Source organism: Lampetra fluviatilis, chromosome 66, assembly GCF_964198595.1.
Source record: "Lampetra fluviatilis chromosome 66, kcLamFluv1.1, whole genome shotgun sequence".
Lineage (NCBI taxonomy): Eukaryota > Metazoa > Chordata > Hyperoartia > Petromyzontiformes > Petromyzontidae > Lampetra > Lampetra fluviatilis.
In genome coordinates this window covers 542,957-565,892 of record NC_136340.1, presented here as the reverse complement: position 1 = coordinate 565,892, position 22,936 = coordinate 542,957, and the positions used below count along the sequence as shown (strand labels likewise).

The window sequence follows — 22,936 nt, the reverse complement described above, 5'->3', positions numbered from 1 at the left end:
GCTCTCCTTACTGTTATTACTATTTGAAAGGACTTGCTCTTGACTTTAATCACGTGATTTTCCCTAATCGTTAGGTAACCTGCTGCTCTAACCAGCTTGAACTTTTAAAGATAACCCCTCTTCATTTCAATCAGTAATATGCCGAGAATATGGGTTCATTTCTACTTGTTATAATATCAGTAAATCTAGAATCAGTCGCATTCTGAGCGAGTCCTCGATAGTATAGTGGTTAGTATCCCTGCTTGTCACGCGGGAGACAGGGGTTCAATTCCCCGTCGGGGAGAGCAATACTTTTTAAAATGTTTTGGCGACTGGCTCTCATTGTTATTACAATTTAAAATCACTTGCTGTTCCCTTTTATAACGTTAATTTCACCAAACGTTAAATCACCTGCTGCACTCAAAATCCTTAACTTTTAAAGATGAATCCTTCAACATTTCAAGCTATTATTTATTGAGTATTAGAGATTATTTCTAGTTATAATTTCTGTCAATCACAAATCTGCCCCACTCTGACCGAGTCCTCGATAGTAACGTCGTTAGTTTCCCCACATGGAACGCGGGAGACCAGGGTTCAATTCCCCGTCGGGGAGAAAAACTCTCTTTAAAAAAATGGCCACTGGCTCTCATTGTTATTACAATTTAAAAGGACTTGTTCTTGACTTCAATAACGTGATTTTCACCAATTGTGAAGTAACCTGCTGCTCTAACCAGCTTGAACTTTTAAAGATAAACCCCTCTTCATTTCAATCGGTAATATGCCGAGTATATGGGTTAATTTCTACTTCTTATAATTTCAGTCAATCTACAATCAGCCTCATTCTGAGCGCGTCCTCGATAGTATAGTGGTTAGTATCCCCGCCTGTCACGCGGGAGACCGGGGTTCAATTCTCCGTCGGGGAGAAAAACTCTTTTTAAAAAGAAAATGGCCACTGGCTCTCATTGCTATTACAATTTAAAATTACTTTCTGTACCCTTTTATCACGTTAATTACACAAAACGTTGAGTCACCTGCTGCACTCAAAAGCCTGAACTTTTAAAGATAAATCCTTCTTCATTTCAAGCTATTATCTGCTGAGAATATGAGTTTTTTTTGTTATAATTGCTGTCAATCACGAATTAGCCCCACTCTGACCGAGTCCTCGATAGTAACGTCGTTAGTTTCCCCACATGGAACGCGAGAGACCAGGGTTCAATTCCCCGTCGGGGAGAACTACTCTTTTAAAAAATGTTTTGGCCTCTGGCTCTCCTTACTGTTATTACTATTTGAAAGGACTTGCTCTTGACTTTAATCACGTGATTTTCCCTAATCGTTAGGTAACCTGCTGCTCTAACCAGCTTGAACTTTTAAAGATAAACCCCTCTTCATTTCAATCAGTAATATGCCGAGAATATTGGTTCATTTCTACTTGTTATAATATCAGTCAATCTAGAATCAGTCGCATTCTGAGCGAGTCCTCGATAGTATAGTGGTTAGTATCCCCGCCTGTCACGCGGGAGACCGGGGTTCAATTCCCCATCGGGGAGAGCAATACTTTTAAAATGTTTTGGCGACTGGCTCTCATTGTTAATACAATTTAAAATCACTTGCTGTTCCCTTTTATAACGTTAATTTCACCAAACGTTAAATCACCTGCTGCACTCAAAATCCGTAACTTTTAAAGATGAATCCTTCAACATTTCAAGCTATTATTTATTGAGTATTAGAGATTATTTCTAGTTATAATTTCTGTCAATCACAAATCTGCCCCACTCTGACCGAGTCCTCGATAGTAACGTCGTTAGTTTCCCCACATGGAACGCGGGAGACCAGGGTTCAATTCCCCGTCGGGGAGAACTACTCTTTTAAAAAATGTTTTGGCCTCTGGCTCTCCTTACTGTTATTACTATTTGAAAGGACTTGCTCTTGACTTTAATCACGTGATTTTCCCTAATCGTTAGGTAACCTGCTGCTCTAACCAGCTTGAACTTTTAAAGATAACCCCTCTTCATTTCAATCAGTAATATGCCGAGAATATGGGTTCATTTCTACTTGTTATAATATCAGTAAATCTAGAATCAGTCGCATTCTGAGCGAGTCCTCGATAGTATAGTGGTTAGTATCCCTGCTTGTCACGCGGGAGACAGGGGTTCAATTCCCCGTCGGGGAGAGCAATACTTTTTAAAATGTTTTGGCGACTGGCTCTCATTGTTATTACAATTTAAAATCACTTGCTGTTCCCTTTTATAACGTTAATTTCACCAAACGTTAAATCACCTGCTGCACTCAAAATCCTTAACTTTTAAAGATGAATCCTTCAACATTTCAAGCTATTATTTATTGAGTATTAGAGATTATTTCTAGTTATAATTTCTGTCAATCACAAATCTGCCCCACTCTGACCGAGTCCTCGATAGTAACGTCGTTAGTTTCCCCACATGGAACGCGGGAGACCAGGGTTCAATTCCCCGTCGGGGAGAACTACTCTTTTAAAAAATGTTTTGGCCTCTGGCTCTCCTTACTGTTATTACTATTTGAAAGGACTTGCTCTTGACTTTAATCACGTGATTTTTCCCTAATCGTTAGGTAACCTGCTGCTCTAACCAGCTTGAACTTTTAAAGATAAACCCCTCTTCATTTCAATCGGTAATATGCCGAGTATATGGGTTCATTTCTACTTCTTATAATTTCAGTCAATCTACAATCAGCCTCATTCTGAGCGAGTCCTCGATAGTATAGTGGTTAGTATCCCCGCCTGTCACGCGGGAGACCGGGGTTGAATTCCCCGTCGGGGAGAGCTACACTTTTTAAAATGTTTTGGCCACTGGCTCTCATTGTTATTACTATTTAAAATGACTTGCTGTTCACTTTATCACGTGATTTTCACCAAACCTTGAGTCACCTGCTGCACTTAAAAGCCTGAACTTTTAAAGATGAATCCTTCTTCATTTCAAACGATTATTTATTGAGTATTAGAGTTTATTTCTAGTTATAATTTCTGTCAATCACAAATCTGCCCCACTCTGACCGAGTCCCCGATAGTAAAGTCGTTAGGTTCCCCACATGTAACGCGGGAGACCAGGGTTCAATTCCCCGTCGGGGAGAGCAACTCTTTTTTTAAAAAAATGGCCACTGGCTCTCATTGTTATTACAATTTAAAAGGACTTGTTCTTGACTTCAATAACGTGATTTTCACCAATTGTGAAGTAACCTGCTGCTCTAACCAGCTTGAACTTTTAAAGATAAACCCCTCTTCATTTCAATCGGTAATAGGCCGAGTATATGGGTTCATTTCTACTTCTTATAATTTCAGTCAATCTACAATCAGCCTCGATCTGAGCGAGTCCTCGATAGTATAGTGGTTAGTATCCCCGCCTGTCACGCGGGAGACCGGGGTTCAATTCCCCGTCGGGGAGAGCAACTCATTTTAAAAAGAAAATGGCCACTGGCTCTCATTGCTATTACAATTCAAAATTACTTTCTGTACCCTTTTATAACGTTAATTACACCAAACGTTGAGTCACCTGCTGCACTCAAAAGCCTGAACTTTTAAAGATGAATCCTTCTTCATTTCAAGCTATTATCTGCTGAGAATAGGAGGTTTTTTTGTTATAATTGCTGTCAATCACGAATTAGCCATACTCTGACCGAGTCCTCGATAGTAACGTCGTTAGTTTCCCCACATGGAACGCGGGAGACCAGGGTTCAATTCCCCGTCGGAGAGAAAAACTCTTTTAAAAACAAATGGCCACTGGCTCTCATTGTTATTACAATTTAAAATCACTTGCTGTTCCCTTTTATAACGTTAATTTCACCAAACGTTGAATCACCTGCGGCACTCAAAAGCCTGAACTTTTAAAGATGACTCCTTCTTCATTTCAAACGATTATTTATTAAGTATTAGAGATTATTTCTAGTTATAATTTCTGTCAATCACAAATCTGCCCCACTCTGACCGAGTCCTCGATAGTAAAGTCGTTAGGTTCCCCACATGTAACGCGGGAGACCAGGGTTCAATTCCCCGTCGGGGAGAAAAACTCCTTTTAAAAAAATGGCCACTGGCTCTCATTGTTATTACAATTTAAAAGGACTTGCTCTTGACTTCAATAACGTGATTTTCACCAATTGTGAAGTAACCTGCTGCTCTAACCAGCTTGAACTTTTAAAGATAAACCCCTCTTCATTTCAATCGGTAATATGCCGAGTATATGGGTTCATTTCTACTTCTTATAATTTCAGTCAATCTACAATCAGCCTCATTCTGAGCGAGTCCTCGATAGTATAGTGGTTAGTATCCCCGCCTGTCACGCGGGAGACCGGGGTTCAATTCCCCGTCGGGGAGAAAAACTCTTTTTAAAAAGAAAATTGCCACTGGCTCTCATTGCTATTACAATTTAAAATTACTTTCTGTACCCTTTTATCACGTTAATTACACCAAACGTTGAGTCACCTGCTGCACTCAAAAGCCTGAACTTTTAAAGATAAATCCTTCTTCATTTCAAGCTATTATCTGCTGAGAATATGAGTTTTTTTTGTTATAATTGCTGTCAATCACGAATTAGCCCCACTCTGACCGAGTCCTCGATAGTAACGTCGTTAGTTTCGCCACATGGAACGCGAGAGGCCAGGGTTCAATTCCCCGTCGGGGATAACTACTCTTTTAAAAAATGTTTTGGCCTCTGGCTCTCCTTACTGTTATTACTATTTGAAAGGACTTGCTCTTGACTTTAATCACGTGATTTTCCCTAATCGTTAAGTAACCTGCTGCTCTAACCAGCTTGAACTTTTAAAGATAAACCCCTCTTCATTTCAATCAGTAATATGCCGAGAATATGGGTTCATTTCTACTTGTTATAATATCAGTCAATCTAGAATCAGTCGCATTCTGAGCGAGTCCTCGATAGTATAGTGGTTAGTATCCCCGCCTGTCACGCGGGAGACCGGGGTTCAATTCCCCATCGGGGCGAGCAATACTTTTAAAATGTTTTGGCGACTGGCTCTCATTGTTAATACAATTTAAAATCACTTGCTGTTCCCTTTTATAACGTTAATTTCACCAAACGTTAAATCACCTGCTGCACTCAAAATCCGTAACTTTTAAAGATGAATCCTTCAACATTTCAAGCTATTATTTATTGAGTATTAGAGATTATTTCTAGTTATAATTTCTGTCAATCACAAATCTGCCCCACTCTGACCGAGTCCTCGATAGTAACGTCGTTAGTTTCCCCACATGGAACGCGGGAGACCAGGGTTCAATTCCCCGTCGGGGAGAAAAACTCTTTTTAAAAAAATGGCCACTGGCTCTCATTGTTATTACAATTTAAAGGACTTGTTCTTGACTTCAATAACGTGATTTTCACCAATTGTGAAGTAACCTGCTGCTCTAACCAGCTTGAACTTTTAAAGATAAACCCCTCTTCATTTCAATCGGTAATATGCAGAGTATATGGGTTCATTTCTACTTGTTATAATTTCAGTCAATCTACAATCAGCCTCATTCTGAGCGAGTCCTCGATAGTATAGTGGTTAGTATCCCCGCCTGTCACGCGGGAGACAGGGGTTCAATTCCCCGTCGGGGAGAGCAACTCATTTTAAAAAGAAAATGGCCACTGGCTCTCATTGCTATTACAATTTAAAATTACTTTCTGTACCCTTTTATCACGTTAATTACACCAAACGTTGAGTCACCTGCTGCACTCAAATGCCTGAACTTTTAAAGATAAATCCTTCTTCATTTCAAGCTATTATCTGCTGAGAATATGAGGTTTTTTTGTTATAATTGCTGTCAATCACGAATTAGCACCACTCTGACCGAGTCCTCGATAGTAACGTCGTTAGTTTCCCCACATGGAACGCGGGAGACCAGGGTTCAATTCCCCGTCGGGGAGAACTAGTCTTTTAAAAAATGTTTTGGCCTCTGGCTCTCCTTACTGTTATTACTATTTGAAAGGACTTGCTCTTGACTTTAATCACGTGATTTTCCCTAATCGTTAGGTAACCTGCTGCTCTAACCAGCTTGAACTTTTAAAGATAAACCCCTCTTCATTTCAATCAGTAATATGCCGAGAATATGGGTTCATTTCTATTTGTTATAATATCAGTAAATCTAGAATCAGTCGCATTCTGAGCGAGTCCTCGATAGTATAGTGGTTAGTATCCCCGCCTGTCACGCGGGAGACAGGGGTTCAATTCCCCGTCGGGGAGAGCAATACTTTTTAAAATGTTTTGGCGACTGGCTCTCATTGTTATTACAATTTAAAATCACTTGCTGTTCCCTTTTATAACGTTAATTTCACCAAACGTTAAATCACCTGCTGCACTCAAAATCCTTAACTTTTAAAGATGAATCCTTCAACATTTCAAGCTATTATTTATTGAGTATTAGAGATTATTTCTAGTTATAATTGCTGTCAATCACAAATCTGCCCCACTCTGACCGAGTCCTCGATAGTAACGTCGTTAGTTTCCCCACATGGAACGCGGGAGACCAGGGTTCAATTCCCCGTCGGGGAGAACTACTCTTTTAAAAAATGTTTTGACCTCTGGCTCTCCTTACTGTTATTACTATTTGAAAGGACTTGCTCTTGACTTTAATCACGTGATTTTCTCTAATCGTTAGGTAACCTGCTGCTCTAACCAGCTTGAACTTTTAAAGATAAACCCCTCTTCATTTCAATCAGTAATATGCCGAGAATATGGGTTCATTTCTATTTGTTATAATATCAGTCAATCTTGAATCAGTCGCATTCTTAGCGAGTCCTCGATAGTGTAGTGGTTAGTATCCCCGCCTGTCACGCGGGAGACCGGGGTTCAATTCCCCGTCGGGGAGAGCTACACTTTTTAAAATGTTTTGGCCACTGGCTCTCATTGCTATTACAATTTAAAATCACTTGCTGTTCCCTTTTATAACGTTAATTTCACCAAACGTTAAATCACCTGCTGCACTCAAAAGCCTTAACTTTTAAAGATGAATCCTTCAACATTTCAAGCAATTATGTATTGAGTATTAGAGATTATTTCTAGTTATAATTTCTGTCAATCACAAATCTGCCCCACTCTGACCGAGTCCTCGATAGTAACGTCGTTAGTTTCCCCACATGGAACGCAGGAGACCAGGGTTCAATTCACCGCCGGGGAGAAAAACTCTTTTTAAAAAAATGGCCACTGGCTCTCATTGTTATTACAATTTAAAGGACTTGTTCTTGACTTCAATAACGTGATTTTCACCAATTGTGAAGTAACCTGCTGCTCTAACCAGCTTGAACTTTTAAAGATAAACCCCTCTTCATTTCAATCGGTAATATGCAGAGTATATGGGTTCATTTCTACTTGTTATAATTTCAGTCAATCTACAATCAGCCTCATTCTGAGCGAGTCCTCGATAGTATAGTGGTTAGTATCCCCGCCTGTCACGCGGGAGACCGGGGTTCAATTCCCCGTCGGGGAGAGCAACTCATTTTAAAAAGAAAATGGCCACTGGCTCTCATTGCTATTACAATTTAAAATTACTTTCTGTACCCTTTTATCACGTTAATTACACCAAACGTTGAGTCACCTGCTGCACTCAAATGCCTGAACTTTTAAAGATAAATCCTTCTTCATTTCAAGCTATTATCTGCTGAGAATATGAGGTTTTTTTGTTATAATTGCTGTCAATCACGAATTAGCACCACTCTGACCGAGTCCTCGATAGTAACGTCGTTAGTTTCCCCACATGGAACGCGGGAGACCAGGGTTCAATTCCCCGTCGGGGAGAACTAGTCTTTTAAAAAATGTTTTGGCCTCTGGCTCTCCTTACTGTTATTACTATTTGAAAGGACTTGCTCTTGACTTTAATCACGTGATTTTCCCTAATCGTTAGGTAACCTGCTGCTCTAACCAGCTTGAACTTTTAAAGATAAACCCCTCTTCATTTCAATCAGTAATATGCCGAGAATATGGGTTCATTTCTATTTGTTATAATATCAGTAAATCTAGAATCAGTCGCATTCTGAGCGAGTCCTCGATAGTATAGTGGTTAGTATCCCCGCCTGTCACGCGGGAGATAGGGGTTCAATTCCCCGTCGGGGAGAGCAATACTTTTTAAAATGTTTTGGCGACTGGCTCTCATTGTTATTACAATTTAAAATCACTTGCTGTTCCCTTTTATAACGTTAATTTCACCAAACGTTAAATCACCTGCTGCACTCAAAATCCTTAACTTTTAAAGATGAATCCTTCAACATTTCAAGCTATTATTTATTGAGTATTAGAGATTATTTCTAGTTATAATTGCTGTCAATCACAAATCTGCCCCACTCTGACCGAGTCCTCGATAGTAACGTCGTTAGTTTCCCCACATGGAACGCGGGAGACCAGGGTTCAATTCCCCGTCGGGGAGAACTACTCTTTTAAAAAATGTTTTGACCTCTGGCTCTCCTTACTGTTATTACTATTTGAAAGGACTTGCTCTTGACTTTAATCACGTGATTTTCTCTAATCGTTAGGTAACCTGCTGCTCTAACCAGCTTGAACTTTTAAAGATAAACCCCTCTTCATTTCAATCAGTAATATGCCGAGAATATGGGTTCATTTCTATTTGTTATAATATCAGTCAATCTTGAATCAGTCGCATTCTTAGCGAGTCCTCGATAGTGTAGTGGTTAGTATCCCCGCCTGTCACGCGGGAGACCGGGGTTCAATTCCCCGTCGGGGAGAGCTACACTTTTTAAAATGTTTTGGCCACTGGCTCTCATTGCTATTACAATTTAAAATCACTTGCTGTTCCCTTTTATAACGTTAATTTCACCAAACGTTAAATCACCTGCTGCACTCAAAAGCCTTAACTTTTAAAGATGAATCCTTCAACATTTCAAGCAATTATGTATTGAGTATTAGAGATTATTTCTAGTTATAATTTCTGTCAATCACAAATCTGCCCCACTCTGACCGAGTCCTCGATAGTAACGTCGTTAGTTTCCCCACATGGAACGCGGGAGACCAGGGTTCAATTCACCGCCGGGGAGAAAAACTCTTTTTAAAAAAATGGCAACTTGCTCCCATCGTTATTACAATTGAAAAGGACTTGTTCTTGACTTCAATAACGTGATTTTCACCAATTGTGAAGTAACCTGCTGCTCTAACCAGCTTGAACTTTTAAAGATAAACCCCTCTTCATTTCAATCGGTAATATGCCGAGTATATGGGTTCATTTCTGCTTCTTATAATTTCAGTCAATCTACAATCAGCTTCATTCTGAGCGATTCCTCGATAGTATTGTGGTTAGTATCCCCGCCTGTCACGCGGGAGACCGGGGTTCAATTCCCCGTCTGGGAAAGCAACTAATTATAAAAAGAAAATGGCCACTGGCTCTCATTGTTATTACAATTTAAAATCACTTGCTGTTCCCTTTTATAACGTTAATTTCACCACACGTTGAATCAACTGCGCACTCAAAAGCCTTAACTTTTAAAGATGAATCCTTCAACATTTCAAGCTATTATTTATTGAGTATTAGAGATTATTTCTAGTTATAATTTCTGTCAATCACAAATCTGCCCCACTCTGACCGAGTCCTCGATAGTAAAGCCGTTAGATTCCCCACATGTAACGCGGGAGACCAGGGTTCAATTTTCCGTCCAGGAGAGCAACTCTTTTTTAAAAAATGGCCACTGGCTCTCATTGTTATTACAATTTAAAAGGACTTGCTCTTGACTTTAATCACGTGATTTTCACCAATCGTTAGGTAACCTGCTGCTCTAACCAGCTTGAACTTTTAAAGATAAACCCCTCTTCATTTCTATCGGTAATATGCCGAGTATATGGGTTCATTTCTACTTTTTATAATGTCAGTCAATCTGGAATCAGTCGCATTCTGAGCGAGTCCTCGATAGTATAGTGGTTAGTATCCCCGCCTGTCACGCGGGAGACCGGGGTTCAATTCCCCGTCGGGGAGAGCAACTCTTTTTAAAAAGAAAATGGCCACTGGCTCTCATTGTTATTACAATTTAAAATTACTTGCTGTTCCCTTTTATAACGTTAATTTCACCAAACGTTGAGTCACCTGCTGCACTCAAAAGCCTGAACTTTTAAAGATGAATCCTTCTTCATTTCAAGCTATTATCTACTGAGAATATGAGTTTTTTATTTTATAAGTGCTGTCAATCACGAATTAGCCCCACTCTGACCGAGTCCTCGATGATAAAGTCGTTAGTTTCCCCACATGGAACGCGGGAGACCAAGGTTCAATTCCCCATCGGGGAGAGCTACACTTTTTAAAATGTTTTGGCCACAGGCTCTCATTGTTATTACAATTTAAAATCACTTGCTGTTCCCTTTTATAACGTTAATTTCACCAAACGTTGAATCACCTGCGGCACTCAAAAGCCTTAACTTTTAAAGATGAATCCTTCAACATTTCAAGCTATTATTTATTGAGTATTAGAGATTATTTCTAGTTATAATTTCTGTCAATCACAAATCTGCCCCACTCTGACCGAGTCCTCAATAGTAAAGCCGTTTGATTCCCCACATGTAACGCGGGAGACCAGGGTTCAATTCCCCTTCGGGGAGAGCAACTCTTTTTAAAAAAAATGGCCACTGGCTCTCATTGTTATTACAATTTAAAAGGACTTGCTCTTAACTTTAATCAAGTGATTTTCACCAATTGTTAAGTAACCTGCTGCTCTAACCAGCTTGAACTTTTAAAGATAAACCCCTCTTCATTTCAATCGGTAATATGCCGAGTATATGGGTTCATTTCTACTTCTTATAATTTCAGTCAATCTACAATCAGCCTCATTCTGAGCGATTCCTCGATAGTATTGTGGTTAGTATCCCCGCTTGTCACGCGGGAGACCGGGGTTCAATTCCCCGTCGGGGAGAGCAACTCATTTTAAAAAGAAAATGGCCACTGGCTCTCATTGCTATTACAATTGTAGGGTTGTTACGGGAGGGCTGTAAGTGCATGGGATCCAACAGGGGAATAAACACAGTGGGCGGAGCTCCGGGAGTACACGGGGGGGGGTGCCCGCAGCGACGTCCGCATCAGGCAGCCTGGGGGGTTGTGATCCTGACGGGGGGTATAAAGGGGGAGGACAGAGAGAGCTCGTGGCTCAGTCTGGGAACGAAGGAGGAAGAAGGAAGATCTCCTAGTTAGAAGCCCTGGACTCCCCTCGACGCCGCCCTTGTCAGGGCTGCGGAGGATCGAGCCAGAGGCGTGGTTCCGTGAACCAGGGTCCCGACTCACCAGTGTCGGGCCAGTTAGCCTCCCCTAGCCCGTTAGTGGAGGACTTGGGAGTAGGTCAGGATTAGCTAGGGTGTATCCCCAGTTATCCGGGTGAGGGGGCCGCTACCCCCTCTAGTGCTGTCCTGTACCGACAACTTGTAATAAAGATACGTGTGCCTCAACCTGGGTGTCCAGCGTACTTACCGGTACTTCATCTGGGGTCAGAAGTATTACGAACATGGAAACACGTCAGACAGCTCGAGCCAGAGTGCTGGACGAGGACACTGCTGAAATCGTTGAGACGGCTCACCACCGTCGACCACCGACGGCAACAGGCGCAAGGAGCACGGGCGGCAAGGGACGGCTCAAGCCGGTTCGACCGTCCATCGTCTCCACCGGGGGGTCCGCGGTGTTTCAACTGCGGCGTTCGGGGCCACGTCGCCTTGGGGTGCCGTTCGCCTCGACAGCGCGGGACGACGCCTCGACGGGACGCCGGGCCTCCTCCTCCCAAGCTCCAGCAACATGATCCGGCGAGTCGCGGCACCACACATGCTTGGCCAAAGCACCCACCCGTTGCACACTCTCGCACCACAACGAACGGGGGGCCGATGTTGCGTTGCGACGGCCCAACGCGGATCACTGCGGGGACTCGAATCGAGCCCAAACAGTGGTCCGTGTTGGCCCATCGCGTGGTAGCCGCGTCGTCAGGGTCGTCGGCCGTGGTCGGACACATTGACGGGGTAGAGGTACGCATCCTGGTCGATACGGGGGCATCGGCGACAATCATTTCGGACTTAATTTACGATATTCTGCCTGTACAAAGCCGGCCCTTACTGCCGGTTAACGTCCCATTCTATGCCGCTAACGGGGGCTCTCTGGGCATCATGGGACAGATTCGCGCGCAAATTTGTATCGGGGACATCAAATTGTCGGGGCCGATTTTCGTTTCCTCCTCGCTGGCGGTTCCGTGCCTGCTGGGGACGGATTTCTTAGGCAAAATGCCAATTCGTATTTTGATCGACCAAGGATGCATTGAGCTTCCGTCAGGGCGACGCATGGCCTTCCTGCCTTCCCCTGCGGCGGCTCGGACGGCGTTCGCGACGGTACCGGCGTTCGTCGTCAGAACAGTTAGTGTGCCGCCGGGAGCTCAAATGCTAGTGCCTCTGAAACTTCGTAAGCCCTTCGCTAAGGGCGTAGGGGATCAGGGTGTTTTGCTGGGACCGTCTAGGGCCGGGGTTAGTACACCTAATTTGATTCCGGCCCAGACCGTCGTAAGAGGGGACGGGGACCCTTTCATCGCGGTCCTCAATGTGGGGTCGCAGACAGTGGTGGTTCCTCAAGGGACGGTGCTCGCTCACGCGACGCCGGTACCCTGCGAGGAACCTGTCGCGAACCATGTTGGCACTGCTTCCCGAATGCTCCCACATTCGGACAGCGATGAAGGGTGGCTCGACGCGCTTTGTGCGGGATCGACGGACCTGACAAATTCAGAGCGCCAACAGCTTAGAACGCTACTGAGGGAATTTTCCGACGTTTTCAGTCGGGATAAATATGATTTGGGTTGCACTCACCTGCTGCGTCACCATATTGACACGGGTGACAGCGCGCCAATTCGCCAAAATCCGTTTCGGTTAAGTCCCACCGAAAAGGACCATGTCAAATCGGCTGTTGATGACATGTTAGCCGCCGACATCATTTCTCCCTCCACCAGCCCTTGGGGAGCGCCGATCGTCCTGGTTAAAAAGCAGGACGGCTCGTTGCGGTTTTGCGTGGATTTTCGGCGCCTTAATAAAATTTCGGTTGCCGACGCATACCCGCTCCCACGGATGGACGAATCGCTGGACGCCTTGGCGGGAGCGCGATTCTTCTCCACACTAGATTTACTTTCGGGATTCTGGCAGCTTCCTCTGGATGATGATTCTAAGCCTAAAACTGCTTTCCGTACACCGCACGGCCTGTTCCAATTCAACCGGTTGCCGATGGGCTTACACTCAGCGCCGGCAACTTTCCAGCGATTGATGGAATTGGTTTTGGCTGGATTGCAATGGGAATCGTGCCTGATTTATTTGGATGACGTTATTGTCTTTGGTAAAACTTTTGATGAACATCTCCAGAGGTTGCGGGCGGTTTTCCTAAAGATGCGGGCTGCTAATTTGAAATTTAAGCCCCAGAAATGCCATTTGTTACGCGAGTCGGTGCGTTATTTGGGGCACATCGTAGGGCGCTCGGGTATTGCTACCGATCCCGCCAAATCGCAGTGTGTCAGCTCCTGGCCGACTCCCACCTCGGTGGGAGAGGTCAGGAGTTTTATTGGCTTCGCATCATATTACCGACGCTTCGTCGCTAATTTTGCAACGATTGCCAAACCCCTACACGCGTTAACATCTAAAGGGGTTCGGTTCCACTGGGGTCAGGAGGAGGAAGCTGCTTTCTGCTCCCTTCGGGACGCCCTGGTAAAGGCTCCTCCCCTGATTTACCCAGATTTTTCTAGGCCGTTTTTGCTCGACACCGACGCGAGCAACACGGGTATTGGAGGTGTGCTTTCCCAGGTGGTTGACGGCGTGGAACGGGTGGTTGCGTACGGCAGTCGGGTGTTGTCTCCAGCGGAGCAAAGATATTGTGTCACCCGTAGGGAACTGTTGGCAATTGTCTATTTCATCCAACAGTATCGCCCATATCTGTACGGTCGGCATTTCACCGTCCGCACAGATCATGCGGCACTGCAGTACGCCCTGAAGGTTCAACAGCCATCGGGACAATTGTCCCGATGGTTGGAGGTCCTCCAGGATTTCGATTTCGAAACCACCTACCGTAAGGGCGTTCGCCACACCAACGCTGACGCTCTGTCACGGATGCCAACCGCCTCCGAATGCGCATGCCTCCTGGGGTCTGGGCGTTGCAAGCCGGCAGGGGACATGATGGTTCCGGTCCTGGCGGCCGCCGCCAATGACGAAACATTGGTCACCAATGATATCGCGGAACAGGGGAAAGATTCCCTGCTTGGGTTGCCCGTTAATGAATGGGGGCGCCTCCAAATGGAGGATACCTCCCTCCTCGCGTTGCGTCGTCGCGCCGGAAGGAGGGGGCGGGGGACGGGTGAGGCCGACGCTTGGGGCATGCACGCAGGGTTGCTCATGCATTGGGACAGCAAATCCCACCGTCACCGGCTGGTGGTCCCTTCGGGATTACGGGGTAAGGTGGTGTGGGCTGCGCATGAGCGCCTCCTCCACCTGGGGACCCAGAAAACTCTCGCCTTGCTCCAGCTGAATTTTTTTTGGCCAGGCATGACAAGGGATGTCACTGATCTGTTGGCAGCATGCCCTCGGTGTGCGCAGCGCAAACCACCGGCACGGATGTCGAACCCGCCCTTGCAGTCCATCCAGGTCTCCCGAGTAAATGAACTGGTCGCACTGGACATTCTGGGGCCATTCCCCGCCACCCCCAGGGGTAACAGATATTTGCTTACTGGGGTCGAATATTTTACGCGCTGGCCTATGGCCTGGCCCCTGCCAAATCAGTCGGCAGCAGCCATCGTCGACGCCTTTGTCCAGGGTTATGTCATGGACAAAGGTGCTCCGGAGCGGTTGCTGACCGACCAGGGTAGAAATTTTTCCGGGAAACTCCTAAAACATGTCTGTGATCTCCTAGGAACGAAAAAAATTCGAACCTCTCCTTATCACCCGCAAACGGACGGGATGGTCGAGCGTCTGCATCGCACCATCTCGTCTATGTTGTCGCAGCAAGTCTCGGACTCACAGACTGATTGGGACTTACAAATTCAAGGGGTTCTAGCGGCATACAGATTGGCTCCCCATGCTGCGACGGGATTTTCACCATTCTTTCTTATGTATGGCCGCGAACCCGACCCACCTGTTTCGGCACAGCTGCGGATCCCCGCGCCGCTGGGTAAAATTAAATTGGGTGAACACGTTAAATTTAACCTTGACAAACTGACTGAGGCGCGGGATGCTGCGAGGCTAAATTCTGACAGGCGTCAAAAGGCGAACGAGCGCCTCAGGCTGGCTCGCGCGCACGTGCTGCAGTGGAAGCCGGGGGACAGGGCATGGCTGCACTGTCCCCAGGTACCACTCGCGACCTCCTCTAAACTCGTGCGCCCGTGGCGGGGCCCCGTCGAGGTTGTCGAGGTTTTGAGGCCTCAGTGCGTTCGAATCAAATGGGGCAGGCGCCGGTGGGTTGTACACCCCTCTAGGCTAAAACCGTTTGTTGCGGTGCGAGGGCCCACTCCACACGCGCGGGGCCAGGCATGTGGGGGGTCGACCGACTCGGAGGGTCCGTCGCTGCTCTCGCCTGATGTGTTGCCGGCTGTCCCACCCACAGGTGCACCGGGAATGACGGGCTCATGCCCTACATCCCACACGGGTAATGCCGACGGTCGCGCCACTTCAATCGCGACCTCATCTCGGAAGAGACAGCCGCCACCGGATGGTCCGCCGTCCGGGGTTGCCCCGTGTGACGGGCCTGCGGCAAGGACGCGCGCTAAGATGCGCAGACTCTTATAATATACAAAAAGAAGAAATTTTTTTTTTATTTCACGTGTCATGGTTACTGTATGCTGCGTCGGTGGTGCGCTCCTGCCACAGTGTGTGTGTGTGTTGTGTGTGCGTTGTGTGTCGTGGGTGTGCTGTGTGTGCTGGGGGAGTTCCTGGCTAGTTGTATATACGCGCTTTTACGGATTTCGTATTTATACGGGGGGGGGGTGCGTCGGACATTCCCTTCGGGGGTGTGCTTGTTCTTCTTGTTGTTCTTGTTGTTGTTGTTCAATTTGCATTTTGTTGAAAAAAAATGAGGCACACACGGGGTTGAGGGGTAAATGTTCCTTTATTGGAATTATTGCAGCCGGGACGGCTGCGAGCTGTAATGGGGGGAGTGATGTAGGGTTGTTACGGGAGGGCTGTAAGTGCATGGGATCCAACGGGGAATAAACACAGTGGGCGGAGCTCCGGGAGTACACGGGGGGGGGGGTGCCCGCAGCGACGTCCGCATCAGGCAGCCTGGGGGGTTGTGATCCTGACGGGGGGTATAAAGGGGGAGGACAGAGAGAGCTCGTGGCTCAGTCTGGGAACGAAGGAGGAAGAAGGAAGATCTCCTAGTTAGAAGCCCTGGACTCCCCTCGACGCCGCCCTTGTCAGGGCTGCGGAGGATCGAGCCAGAGGCGTGGTTCCGTGAACCAGGGTCAGTACCCTGGGACTCCGGAGACCGTAGCCCGACTCACCAGTGTCGGGCCAGTTAGCCTCCCCTAGCCCGTTAGTGGAGGACTTGGGAGTAGGTCAGGATTAGCTAGGGTGTATCCCCAGTTATCCGGGTGAGGGGGCCGCTACCCCCTCTAGTGCTGTCCTGTACCGACAACTTGTAATAAAGATACGTGTGCCTCAACCTGGGTGTCCAGCGTACTTACCGGTACTTCACAATTTAAAATTACTTTCTGTACCCTTTTATCACGTTAATTACACCAAACGTTGAGTCACCTGCTGCACTCAAAAGCCTGAACTTTTAAAGATGAATCCTTCTTCATTTCAAGCTATTATCTGCTGAGAAAATGAGTTTTTTTTTTGTTATAATTGCTGTCAATCACGAATTAGCCATACTCTGACCGAGTCCTCGATAGTAACGTCGTTAGTTTCCCCACATGGAACGCGGGAGACCAGGGTTCAATTCCCCGTCGGGGAGAACTACTCTTTTAAAAATTGTTTTGGCCTCTGGCTCTCCTTACTGTTATTACTATTTGAAAGGACTTGCTCTTGACTTTAATCACGTGATTTTCCCTAATCGTTAGGTAACCTGCTGCTCTAACCAGCTTGAACTTTTAAAGATAAACCCCTCTTCATTTCAATTGGTAATATGCCGAGTATATGGGTTCATTTCTACTTGTTATAATATCAGTCAATCTAGAATCAGTCGCATTCTGCGCGAGTCCTCGATAGTATAGTGGTTAGTATCCCCGCCTGTCACGCGGGAGACCGGGGTTCAATTCCCCGTCGGGGAGAGCTACACTTTTTAAAATGTTTTGGCCACTGGCTCTCATTGTTATTACAATTTAAAATCACTTGCTGTTCTCTTTTATAACGTTAATTTCACCAAACGTTAAGTCACCTGCTGCACTCAAAAGCCTTAACTTTTAAAGATGACTCCTTCTTCATTTCAAACGATTATTCATTAAGTATTAGAGATTATTTCTAGTTATAATTTCTGTCAATCACAAATCTGCCCCACTCAGACCGAGTCCTCGATAGTAAAGTCGTTAGGTTCCCCACATGCAACGCGGGAGACCAGGGTTCAATTCCCTGTCGGGGAGAGCAACTCTTTAAAAAAAAAATGGCCACTGGCTCTCATTGTTATTACAATTTAAAAGGACTTGCTCTTGACTTTAATCACGTGATTTTCACCAATTGTGAAGTAACCTGCTGCTCTAACCAGCTTGAACTTTTAAAGATTAACCCCTCTTCATTTCAATCGGTAATATGCCGAGTATATGGGTTCATTTCTACTTTGTATAATATCAGTCAATCTAGAATCAGTCGCATTCTGAGCGAGTCCTCGATAGTATAGTGGTTAGTATCCCCGCCTGTCACGCGGGAGACCGGGGTTCAATTCCCCGTCGGGGAGAGCTACACTTTTTAAAATGTTTTGGCCACTGGCTCTCATTGCTATTACAATTTAAAATTACTTTCTGTACCCTTTTATCACGTTAATTAAACCAAACGTTGAGTCACCTGCTGCACTCAAAAGCCTGAACTTTTAAAGATGAATCCTTTTTCATTTCAAGCTATTATCTGCTGAGAATATGAGTTTTTTTTGTTATAATTGCTGTCAATCACGAATTAGCCATAATCTGACCGAGTCCTCGATAGTAACGTCGTTAGTTTCCCCACATGGAACGCGGGAGACCAGGGTTCAATTCCCCGTCGGGGAGAACTACTCTTTTAAAAAATGTTTTGGCCTCTGGCTCTCCTTACTGTTATTACTATTTGAAAGGACTTGCTCTTGACTTTAATCACATGATTTTCCCTAATCGTTAGGTAACCTGCTGCTCTAACCAGCTTGAACTTTTAAAGATAAACCCCTCTTCATTTCAATTGGTAATATGCCGAGTATATGGGTTCATTTCTACTTGTTATAATATCAGTCAATCTAGAATCAGTCGCATTCTGAGCGAGTCCTCGATAGTATAGTGGTTAGTATCCTCGCCTGTCACGCGGGAGACTGGGGTTCAATTCGCCGTCGGGGAGAGCTACACTTTTTAAAATGTTTTGGCCACTGGCTCTCATTGTTATTACAATTTAAAATCACTTGCTGTTCTCTTTTATAACGTTAATTTCACCAAACGTTAAGTCACCTGCTGCACTCAAAAGCCTGAACTTTTAAAGATGACTCCTTCTTCATTTCAAACGATTATTTATTAAGTATTAGAGATTATTTCTAGTTATAATTTCTGTCAATCACAAATCTGCCCCACTCAGACCGAGTCCTCGATAGTAAAGTCGTTAGGTTCCCCACATGTAACGCGGGAGACCATGGTTCAATTCCCTGTCGGGGAGAGCAACTCTTTTTTAAAAAATGGCCACTGGCTCTCATTGTTATTACAATTTAAAGGACTTGTTCTTGACTTTAATCACGTGATTTTCACCAATTGTGAAGTAACCTGCTGCTCTAACCAGCTTGAACTTTTAAAGATTAACCCCTCTTCATTTCAATCGGTAATATGCCGAGTATATGGGTTCATTTCTACTTTGTATAATATCAGTCAATCTAGAATCAGTCGCATTCTGAGCGAGTCCTCGATAGTATAGTGGTTAGTATCCCCGCCTGTCACGCGGGAGACCGGGGTTCAATTCCCCGTCGGGGAGAGCTACACTTTTTAAAATGTTTTGGCCACTGGCTCTCATTGCTATTACAATTTAAAATTACTTTCTGTACCCTTTTATCACGTTAATTAAACCAAACGTTGAGTCACCTGCTGCACTCAAAAGCCTGAACTTTTAAAGATGAATCCTTTTTCATTTCAAGCTATTATCTGCTGAGAATATGAGTTTTTTTTGTTATAATTGCTGTCAATCACGAATTAGCCATAATCTGACCGAGTCCTCGATAGTAACGTCGTTAGTTTCCCCACATGGAACGCGGGAGACCAGGGTTCAATTCCCCGTCGGGGAGAACTACTCTTTTAAAAAATGTTTTGGCCTCTGGCTCTCCTTACTGTTATTACTATTTGAAAGGACTTGCTCTTGACTTTAATCACATGATTTTCCCTAATCGTTAGGTAACCTGCTGCTCTAACCAGCTTGAACTTTTAAAGATAAACCCCTCTTCATTTCAATTGGTAATATGCCGAGTATATGGGTTCATTTCTACTTGTTATAATATCAGTCAATCTAGAATCAGTCGCATTCTGAGCGAGTCCTCGATAGTATAGTGGTTAGTATCCTCGCCTGTCACGCGGGAGACTGGGGTTCAATTCGCCGTCGGGGAGAGCTACACTTTTTAAAATGTTTTGGCCACTGGCTCTCATTGTTATTACAATTTAAAATCACTTGCTGTTCTCTTTTATAACGTTAATTTCACCAAACGTTAAGTCACCTGCTGCACTCAAAAGCCTGAACTTTTAAAGATGACTCCTTCTTCATTTCAAACGATTATTTATTAAGTATTAGAGATTATTTCTAGTTATAATTTCTGTCAATCACAAATCTGCCCCACTCAGACCGAGTCCTCGATAGTAAAGTCGTTAGGTTCCCCACATGTAACGCGGGAGACCATGGTTCAATTCCCTGTCGGGGAGAGCAACTCTTTTTTAAAAAATGGCCACTGGCTCTCATTGTTATTACAATTTAAAGGACTTGTTCTTGACTTCAATAACGTGATTTTCACCAATTGTGAAGTAACCTGCTGCTCTAACCAGCTTGAACTTTTAAAGAGAAACCCCTCTTCATTTCAATCGGTAATATGCCGAGTATATGGGTTCATTTCTACTTTTTATAATATCAGTCAATCTAGAATCAGTTGCATTCTGAGCGAGTCCTCGATAATATAGTGGTTAGTATCCCCGCCTGTCACGCGGGAGACCGGGGTTCAATTCCCCGTCGGGGAGAGCTACACTTTTTAAAATGTTTTCGCCACTGGCTCTCATTGTTATTACAATTTAAAATCACTTGCTGTTCCCTTTTATAACGTTAATTTCACCAAACGTTACATCACCTGCTGCACTCAAAAGCCTTAACTTTTAAAGATGAATCCTTCAACATTTCAAGCTATTATTTATTGAATATTACAGATTATTTCTAGTTATAATTTCTGTCAATCACGAATTAGCCCCACTCTGACCGAGTCCTCGATAGTAACATCGTTAGTTTCCCCACATGGAACGCGGGAGACCAGGGTTCAATTCCCCGTCGGGGAGAACTACTCTTTTAAAAATGTTTTGGCCTCTGGCTCTCCTTATTGTTATTACTTTTTGAAAGGACTTGCTCTTGACTTTAATCACGTGATTTTCCCTAATTGTTAGGTAACCTGCTGCTCTAACCAGCTTGAACTTTTAAAGATAAACCCCTCTTAATTTCAATGGGTAATATGCCGAGTCTATGGGTTCATTTCTACTTGTTATAATATCAGTCAATCTAGAATCAGTCGCATTCTGAGCGAGTCCTCGATAGTATAGAGGTTAGTATCCCCGCCTGTCACGCGGGAGACTGGGGTGCAATTCCCCGTCGGGGAGAGCTACTCTTTTATAAAATGTTTTGGCCACTGGCTCTCATTGTTATTACAATTTAAAATCACTTGCTGTTTACTTTTATCACGTGAATTTTCACCAAACGTTAAGTAACCTGCTGGTCTAAAGAGCCTGAACTTTTAAAGATATTATTTTCAGTTTTTTTCCTACTGTGCCCAATTTGACTCGGATGTTTTGTTTTTCCAAACATCTGGCTAGTTTATCAGTTTACTCCGGCAATGTACGGTATATTGATCATTTGTTTCAATGCTCGTGTTGTTTGATTTGGTGTTGGCATTCAATGCCCTGTTGATTTGTGCATCATTGTAACCGTTCATTTGCAGCGTTTATTAATATGTTGAATTTCACTTCTCAGACTGTCACCATCTGACACTTTCTTTGCTTGATAAATGAGCGTCTTGATAAGAGCAGGTGTCTGTGCGAGGTGATGGTGTGACTCTCCATTCCGATAGGCGTCAGTATGCGTTTTCTTTAGGTAAATATTGTGTGTTATTTTACAATTAAGAATATCCAGAAATGGTAGAGTTCTTTCAGCTTCCACTTCCATTGTGAACTGGATGGATGGGTTTTGCGAATGATCAGCGCGAGACTAAAATTATCCCAAATACATCTGTCAGCAGTAGCAGAACATGCGTGCCAACAAGGGCACTCAATTGATTTTGATCATGTTAAAGTTACATGAAAACTAGGTACTACTGGCCAAGACTAATTAGATAATCTATCAAAATTGAAATAAATAAATACAATTTTAACCGTTCGAATAGCTACCGCCTTAGTGCTGCGTGGAAGCGAATCATAAAATAATACATTATTTAAATGCATGCATATAAAGGGCAGCATACTTCAATAGGAATTACCGTTGGTACGGCTAGATGGGTGGAGTGCCAGCCCTAGCCGGTGTTTTATATATTTGGTCTTGAAAAATTATTAAAATTATCAAAACTGAATTAAAATTTAAAAAAATGTGTCAGTAGCCGAAATTATGCTAATTTATGTCATTATGTAAATTCACCTGTGCTAATTAGGAAGGTGTAATTGTATAAAGTTATGCAAGTGTATTTAATTATGCTAATTTGGCTCGGCTTCGTTATCTAGGGTTGTATTATCAATCAGGATAATACAATGATTCTCGCTTTAACTTTTACTGATTATGTTTTAGTGTTCATGTCAGGTCTCAAAATTCAGATCTCACCACAGGATACAGTTCTTATAATTAAGATTATTATGCATGAAATAAAGAAGGCACCACTCAGACGGCGATAGAAAAAAGTCTTTAAAAATGTATGAGACAATATTTATACGAACAGTAATAAAGAAACATGTCCCAAATGCAAAGCAGACTTCAATGAATTCATTGGTAAGATATTGCACTTAACGAAATGTCTTGGAACAATGGTGTGCGGCAGTGTGCCTGCTTGTCTCGCGAATGCTTATCAATTGGCTAAGGTAGTAGGTTTTTACCCTTTTAACTGGTACAAAACTGACACCTTTATTCAAGGCATCATGTTTGCAATGACCACAACACAAGTAGTCAAAAAAGCAAACAAAAAGAAGCAACTCTGATAAGGATGATAATAATATGCACAAGGACTACTTGTGTTGTGGTCATTGCAAACATGATGCCTTGAATAAAGGTGTCAGTTTTGTACCAGTTAAAAGGGTAAAAACCTACTATCATATTTTGCCACTGGTAAAAGAGACCTCATAGTGTAAATTGGCTAAGGCTTTAATAACTTCACGGGCAAGATACTGTGATCAAAAGAAATAGTTTAACACAATAGTATCCCTGTGAGTGTGTAGATTCGTAACGTAGATGTTTATATATGTTTAGTTTTATCAATGAATTAATTGGTACAGTTAGGCAATTAACAAAAAGAATGACTAAAATACTTCTAAACGACCGTATCCACGTAACTCAATGGGCAGCAATGCTTTTCACGATCAGCTAATAGTTAACGCACCACCTTAGGATGGCCACGCTTTTTGAAACACAAAGATAACTT

At 43.9% G+C, this 22,936-nt stretch overlaps 10 non-coding genes across 10 annotated transcripts; all 10 read left to right on the top strand.

Annotated features, from left to right (window-relative positions):
- Positions 1-3,323: 3,323 nt before the first annotated feature.
- On the top strand, positions 3,324-3,395 carry TRNAD-GUC (transfer RNA aspartic acid (anticodon GUC)). The gene has a single exon. It is a non-coding gene; the product is annotated as a tRNA-Asp (tRNA).
- An 854-nt stretch (positions 3,396-4,249) lies between these two features.
- Positions 4,250-4,321, top strand: TRNAD-GUC (transfer RNA aspartic acid (anticodon GUC)). The gene has a single exon. It is a non-coding gene; the product is annotated as a tRNA-Asp (tRNA).
- A 2,418-nt stretch (positions 4,322-6,739) lies between these two features.
- TRNAD-GUC (transfer RNA aspartic acid (anticodon GUC)) lies at positions 6,740-6,811 on the top strand. Its single transcript has one exon. It is a non-coding gene; the product is annotated as a tRNA-Asp (tRNA).
- Positions 6,812-7,357: 546 nt separating this feature from the next.
- TRNAD-GUC (transfer RNA aspartic acid (anticodon GUC)) lies at positions 7,358-7,429 on the top strand. The gene has a single exon. It is a non-coding gene; the product is annotated as a tRNA-Asp (tRNA).
- A 1,177-nt stretch (positions 7,430-8,606) lies between these two features.
- On the top strand, positions 8,607-8,678 carry TRNAD-GUC (transfer RNA aspartic acid (anticodon GUC)). The gene has a single exon. It is a non-coding gene; the product is annotated as a tRNA-Asp (tRNA).
- A 1,166-nt stretch (positions 8,679-9,844) lies between these two features.
- Positions 9,845-9,916, top strand: TRNAD-GUC (transfer RNA aspartic acid (anticodon GUC)). The gene has a single exon. It is a non-coding gene; the product is annotated as a tRNA-Asp (tRNA).
- A 7,204-nt stretch (positions 9,917-17,120) lies between these two features.
- On the top strand, positions 17,121-17,192 carry TRNAD-GUC (transfer RNA aspartic acid (anticodon GUC)). The gene has a single exon. It is a non-coding gene; the product is annotated as a tRNA-Asp (tRNA).
- A 548-nt stretch (positions 17,193-17,740) lies between these two features.
- On the top strand, positions 17,741-17,812 carry TRNAD-GUC (transfer RNA aspartic acid (anticodon GUC)). The gene has a single exon. It is a non-coding gene; the product is annotated as a tRNA-Asp (tRNA).
- Positions 17,813-18,981: 1,169 nt separating this feature from the next.
- Positions 18,982-19,053, top strand: TRNAD-GUC (transfer RNA aspartic acid (anticodon GUC)). The gene has a single exon. It is a non-coding gene; the product is annotated as a tRNA-Asp (tRNA).
- A 1,169-nt stretch (positions 19,054-20,222) lies between these two features.
- TRNAD-GUC (transfer RNA aspartic acid (anticodon GUC)) lies at positions 20,223-20,294 on the top strand. The gene has a single exon. It is a non-coding gene; the product is annotated as a tRNA-Asp (tRNA).
- The last annotated feature ends 2,642 nt before the right edge of the window (positions 20,295-22,936 follow it).